Source organism: Trichechus manatus, unplaced genomic scaffold (genome assembly GCF_000243295.1).
Source record: "Trichechus manatus latirostris isolate Lorelei unplaced genomic scaffold, TriManLat1.0 scaffold00009, whole genome shotgun sequence".
Taxonomy (NCBI): Eukaryota; Metazoa; Chordata; class Mammalia; order Sirenia; family Trichechidae; genus Trichechus; species Trichechus manatus.
Window position 1 is genome coordinate 21761073 of NW_004443945.1, and position 7099 is coordinate 21768171.

A 7099-nucleotide genomic window follows, 5' to 3' on the forward strand; every position below is an offset into this window, starting at 1 on the left:
GAGCAGAATTGAGGCAATGGAAGTCAGAATTAGTGAGACTGAAGATAAAGAACTTGACACCAACTTATTGGAGGAAAAATCAGATAAAAGGATTTTTAAAAATTGAAGAAACCCTCAGAATTATGGGGGACTCTATCAAGAGGAATAACCTACAAGTGATTGGAGAATGGAGCGGGGGGTGGTGGAGGATAACAGAAAATACAGAGAGAATTGTTGAAGATTTGTTGGCAGAAAACTTCCCTGATATCGTGAAAGATGAGATGATATCTATCCAAGATGCTCATTGAACCCCACATAAGGTAGAGCCCAAAAGAAAGTCACCAAGACATATTATAGTCAAACTTGCCAAAACCAAAGATGAAGAGAGAATTTTAAGAGCGGCTAGGGATAAAGGAAAAGTCATCTACAAAGGAGAGTCAATAAGAATAAGCTCGGACTACTCAGCAGAAACCATGCAAGCAAGAAGGCAATGGGATGACATATATAAAGTCTTCAAGGAAAAAAATTGCCAGCCAAGAATCATATATCCAGCAAAACTGTCTCTCAAATATGATGGCAAAATTAGGGCATTTCCAGATAAACATAAGTTTAGGGAATTTGCAAAAACCAAACCAAAATTACAAGAAATACTAGAGGGAGTCCTCTGGTTAGAAAATCAGTAACACCAGATAACGACTCAAGACTAGAACATAGGACAGAGCAACCAGATATCAACCCAGATAGGAAAGTCACAAAAATAAATCAATGCTAAAACACTGAAAATAGGGAAACAGAGATGTCAATATGTAAAAGATGACAACATTAAAACAAAATAGAGGAACTAAAAAATGTAGACATAGATTTTTCATATGGAGAGGAAGTCAAGGCGATATAAAGAAATAAAAGACTGGTATAAACTTAGAGAAATAGGGGTAAATATTAAGGTAACTACAAAGGAAACTAACAATACTACACGTCAAAAACAACATGTGTACTAACTGTTTAATGAGCATCTATTTGTTCTCTAAACCTTCATCTAAAGTACAATTAAAAAAAAAAAACATTGCAGGTGTTAATAATCCCAATAAGCAGTTGAACATAAACATTATTAAAAACTGAGGGAAAAAAAGATACAGAGGTATATAAATACTAAAAAAAAAAAAAAAAGTTAACCAGTGCTGCAACCCCAGGTGTTACAGAGTAGAACTGCTCTGTGAGGGTTTCCATAGGGGTTTCTTAGCTGTAATCTTTAGGATGCAGAGTGCCAGGACTCTCTTCTGCAGTGCTGCTGGATGGGTTTGAACCACCAATCTTTTTATTAGTAGTCGCATATAAACCATTAATGCCACCCAAAGACCTTCCATATAGATACTAGGCCATGATAGTCTTCAAGTAAAATACAATTATACCCTAAATGAGAATTGCAATGTCTTTGTAACACATCACCATATAAGTCTCAAAGAAAGAAACGTAAAGAACTGGAGAGTTACAACTCAAAGTCAGAGAGTTTTGAGTGCCAACTACCAAGTTACAGGTGCCCATGGGTAAATTTAAGGCTTTGGCAGCCTAAAAAGGAATATGTAGAAATAAAAGAGTAGGCAAAGAAGAAAATAAAAATGAAAATCAGGAGGCTGGACGTTGTAACATTGGATGATTTTGATTCCATAGAAACTGAACTCGCACCTGTGCCCAATGTGGGGCCCGCTCGATTTCTGAAAGAATGAACTATGGCCGTATTTTAAAGATGGATTCTTCGCAGATTGATGATTTTCACACGATGAGGACACTGCGGAAAGAGCGTTTCCGGGGAAGATAAGCAATGTGGGAGAAATGCGAAGAACCATAAAATGTCACCTATGCTCCCAAAAGGGACCTAGTCTGCTCCTCGGCCTTCAGACAAGGCCACACTGCCATTATCCGCAACAGTCAAGAATCCATCAAATAAGTTAGAATTCCAATAAAATGGGAAAATGCCCTCATTCACTGGTTCTGATGGTGATTGCTTTTTATTGGGGCATCCACCTAGCAAGGAGCAAGGTGACTGCTCTCTGATTCAGCTAGGGCGGGTGGTGGTAAAAATGAATTAATCAGATACATCTATTGAAAGGACCTCATCTGTTCACCCGATGACATACCCTGAGGTCCTTGGCGTTTATGAGATTCCCAGTGACTCGTTTGTTTTTAAGATGATAATGCAGCAGTAAGAATATATGTAATAAGGTACCATTTTGAGAGTCATACAATCTCAGATTTTGATATGATAGCACATAAATATGCAAGGACTTGTGTTCAAAGGCATTAATAGTAGGTGTGGCAAAAATGATAATCTGTGCTGAGTAGGGGTGGGATTGCAGGGCAGGGAATGTCTGCTAGTGTTTGTCAGGAATATGTCGAAACCTGGAGACAACGAAGACCTTTTTGTATGTTTTGCTAATCGTACTTATTTTTTGTTGTTTTTGTTGACGGATAGGAACTAAAATTCAGACCGAAGCAATCCAGGTCGGTTTCTATCTATATGCCATTTCTCCCAGTACGAAAGGACAAGAGAAATAGAGCCCACTCCCACACGAAGCGCTCTAAACTTAATTTTATGAATTAATCTCAATATAAACAAGTTGACCAACCCTGCCCAAGACCAGGGCCTGTTAAGATGGCAGAGACCGGTAATTGCGTAAGACTTAAACCTTTATGATCAGAGGTTCAATTCCTCTTCTTAACAGTGTTTATAATCAACCTGTTCTCACTGATTGTACCGATTCTGGTAGCCGTAGCCTTTTTAACCCTAGTCGAATGTAAAATTCTAGGCTACGTGCAGCTCCGCAAAGGCCCCAATGTTGTTGGGCCTTACGGCCTCCTACAACTCTTCGCAGATGCGATCAAACTTTTCATCAAAGAACCTCTCCGACCCTCAACCTCCTCAAAACTTATATTTACAATCCCTCCAGTCTTAGCCTTAGCCCTAGCCCTAACTATATGAATTCCACTACCAATGCCATATCCCCTAATCAACATGAACCTAAGCATACTATTCATTCTAGCTATGTCAAGCCTAGCCGTATATTCCATCTTATGATCAGGCTGAGCATCAAATTCCAAATACGCCCTAATTGGGGCCCTACGAGCAGTAGCTCAAACCATTTCTTATGAGGTCTCACTAGCAATTATTCTACTTCCAGCAATACTTATAAATGGGTCATTTACCCTATTCACCCTAACCACTACCCAAGAACGCCTCTGATTAATCTTTCCCCTCTGACCACTAGTTATAATATGATTCGTCTCAACCCTAGCAGATACCAATAGAGCTCCATTCGACCTAACCGAAGAAGAATCTGAACTGGTATATCAGGCTTCAACGTTGAATACGCTGCGGGGCCGTTTGCTCTATTTTTCATGGCTGAATATGCCAACATCATTATAATAAATGCCCTCACAACCATCCTATTTTTAGGAGCATTTCACAACCCACTGCTACCAGAAATTTACACAATCAACCTTGTTCTAAAGACTTCTCTACTAACCACCTGCTTTCTTTGAGTACGAGCATCCTATCCACGATTTCGATATGACCAGCTTATACATTTATTATGAAAAAATTTCCTACCACTAACACTGGCCCTGTGTATATGACACGTATCAATCCCCATTATACTAGCATGCATCCCTCCACAAACATAAAGAAATATGTCTGACAAAAGAATTACTTTGATAGAGTAAACTATAGAGGTTTAAGCCCTCTTATTTCTAGAATTATAGGATTCGAACCTAAACCTAAGAATTCGAAAATCTCCGTGCTACCACTTACACCATATCCTACACTAGTAAGGTCAGCTAAATAAGCTATCGGGCCCATACCCCGAAAATGTTGGTTTATACCCTTCCCGTACTAATTAATCCCCTGATCCTCAGTATAATCCTAATAACCCTAATAATAGGAACTATAGCCACCATACTCAGCTCAAACTGACTACTAGCCTGGATAGGCCTAGAAATAAATATACTAGCCATAATCCCCATCCTAACCATAAACTCCAACCCACGATCCACAGAAGCAGCCACAAAATATTTCCTAACCCAGGCCACCGCATCCATACTACTTATAATGGCCATCATAATTAACTTCATACTGTCAGGACAATGATCAATTACCAAACTACCCAATATAACAACCTCAAGCATAGCCCTAGCAGCATTAATAATGAAATTAGGACTAGCTCCGTTCCACTTCTGAGTGCCTGAAGTGACCCAAGGGACGAATCTAATTTCAGGAATAATTCTGTTAACCTGACAGAAACGAGCACCCTTATCCATTCTTTACCAAATTATCCCCTCAATTGATTTTAGTATTCTCACCATTTCAGGGTTACTCTCAATCTTAGTAGGGGGCTGGGGAGGTCTAAACCAAACTCAACTACGAAAAATTCTGGCCTACTCATCAACCGCACACATAGGCTGAATACTAATTATTATACCCTACAACCCATCCCTCACTATCCTGAACCTCGTAATCTATATCCTCATGACACTCTCCATCTTTATAATCCTAACAAACAATTACTCTACCTCCACATCAACCCTATCCCTCCTCTGGAATAAAACCCCAACAATAATAGTCATACTCATAATCACCCTACTGTCACCAGGTGGCCTTCCACCACTATCAGGATTCATGCCCAAATGACTAATCATCCATGAACTAACTAAAAACGACAGCATCATCCTACGTATATCCATGGCCATATTTGCTCTGCTCAATCTATATTTCTACATGCGCCTAATCTACTCCTCCTCACTCACCATTTTTCCATCAACAAACAATATGAAAATAAAATGACAATTCACCAACCCCAACCACCTCACCTTCCTCCCTCCCCTAATTATCCTATCAACCCTAATTCTACCACCCACCCCCACCCTCTCCATTCTGGAATAGGGATTTAGGTTAGCAGAGACCGAGGGCCTTCAAAGCCCTAAGCAAGTTAGTGACACTTAATCCCTGATCTAAGGACTGCAAGATTCTACCTTACATCAACTGGTTGCAAACCAGACGCTTTAATTAAGCTAAATCCTCCTAGATTGGTGGGCTCCTACCCCACGACACTTTAGTTAACAGCTAAACACCCTAAACAACTGGCTTTAATCTACTTCTCCCGCCTTGAAAAAGAAAGGAAAAAGGCAAGAGAAGCCCCGGCAGAGTTGAAGCTGCTTCTTCGAATTTGCAATTCAATGTGTAATTACACCACAGGGCTTGGTAAAAAGGAGGCTATACTCCTGTGCTTAGATTTACAGTCTAATGCTTTACTCAGCCATTTTACCTATGTTCATCAATCGTTGACTATTCTCAACCAATCCCAAAGACATTGGAACCCTGTACCTACTATTCGGCACTTGAGCCGGGATGGTAGGGACTGCTCTGAGCATCTTAATTCGGGCTGAATTAGGTCAACCCGGTACCCTCCTAGGAGATGACCAAATTTATAACGTCATCGTGACGGCCCATGCTTTCGTAATAATTTTCTTCATGGTAATGCCCATTATAATCGGAGGGTTTGGAAACTGGTTGGTCCCTCTAATAATTGGAGCGCCTGACATAGCGTTTCCCCAAATAAATAACATGAGCTTCTGACTTCTACCTCCATCGTTCCTTCTCCTTCTAGCCTCATCTATAATCGAAGCTGGGGCTGGGACAGGCTGGACAGTTTACCCGCCTCTGGCAGGGAACCTGGCTCACGCTGGAGCCTCGGTAGATTTGACTATCTTCTCACTACATCTAGCTGGAGCATCTTCAATTCTAGGGGCTATTAACTTTATTACTACAATCATCAATATGAAACCTCCAGCCATATCTCAATACCAAACTCCTCTGTTTGTCTGATCCGTTCTAGTTACAGCCGTCCTACTTCTTCTGTCTCTCCCAGTCTTAGCAGCAGGAATCACTATACTCCTGACTGACCACAACCTAAACACTACCTTCTTTGACCCAGCTGGAGGAGGAGACCCAATCCTGTATCAGCACCTATTCTGATTTTTTGGGCACCCCGAAGTATATATTCTTATTCTACCAGGCTTCAGTATAATTTCACACATCGTCACTTACTATTCAGGTAAAAAAGAACCATTTGGATATAAAGGGATGGTTTGAGCTATAATGTCGATTGGTTTCCTCGGATTTATCGTATGAGCCCACCACATATTTACTGTAGGAATAGACATAGACACTCGAGCCTATTTCACGTCAGCCACAATAATTATTGCCATCCCGACAGGTGTAAAAGTATTCAGCTGATTAGCTACACTCCACGGTGGCAATATCAAATGATCTCCTGCCCTACTATGAGCCCTAGGCTTTATTTTCCTATTCACAGTCGGAGGCCTGACAGGAATTGTTCCAGCTAACTTATCATTAGACGTTGTCCTCCATGACACCTATTATGTTGTGGCACACTTCCACTATGTTCTATCTATAGGCGCAGTATTCGCCATCATAGGCGGATTTGTCCACTGATTCCCTCTATTTTCAGGATATACACTTAATCAAACATGGGCTAAAATCCACTTCCTAATCATATTTGTAGGTGTTAATCTAACATTCTTCCCTCAACACTTCCTTGGTCTATCTGGTATGCCTCGTCGATACTCAGACTACCCAGATGCCTACACCATGTGAAATACTGTATCCTCTATAGGATCATTTATCTCGCTCACGGCCGTAATCCTAATAGTATTCATGGTATGAGAAGCATTCGCCTCTAAACGAGAAGTCTCTACAGTCAAACTAACAACAACCAACCTAGAATGACTCAACGGCTGCCCACCTTCATACCACACATTTGAAGAACCAGCCTACGTCAAGGTCTAGGACGAGAAAGGAAGGAATCGAACCCCCTAAAACTGGTTTCAAGCCAACCCCATAGCCTTTATGACTTTCTCCACGAGTGAGGTGTTAGTAAAACGATTACATAACTTCGTCGAAGTTAATTTATAGGTTAAACCCCTTTATACCTCTATGCCATATCCTCTCCAGCTAGGACTCCAAGATGCCACATCCCCAATTATAGAAGAATTAACACATTTCCATGACCATACCCTAATAATTGTGTTTCTCATTAGCTCCCTAGTT

At 40.7% G+C, this 7099-nt stretch overlaps 1 pseudogene across 1 annotated transcript in view; it reads left to right on the plus strand.

The window, feature by feature from the left end:
* The window catches only part of LOC111819464 (NADH-ubiquinone oxidoreductase chain 1-like), a 7955-nt pseudogene extending 3906 nt beyond the window's left edge, over positions 1 to 4049 (plus strand). The window contains exon 2 of the transcript XR_002823067.1: positions 2700 to 4049. The product of XR_002823067.1 is annotated as an NADH-ubiquinone oxidoreductase chain 1-like (transcript). The remainder of the gene's footprint in view (positions 1 to 2699) is intronic.
* The last annotated feature ends 3050 nt before the right edge of the window (positions 4050 to 7099 follow it).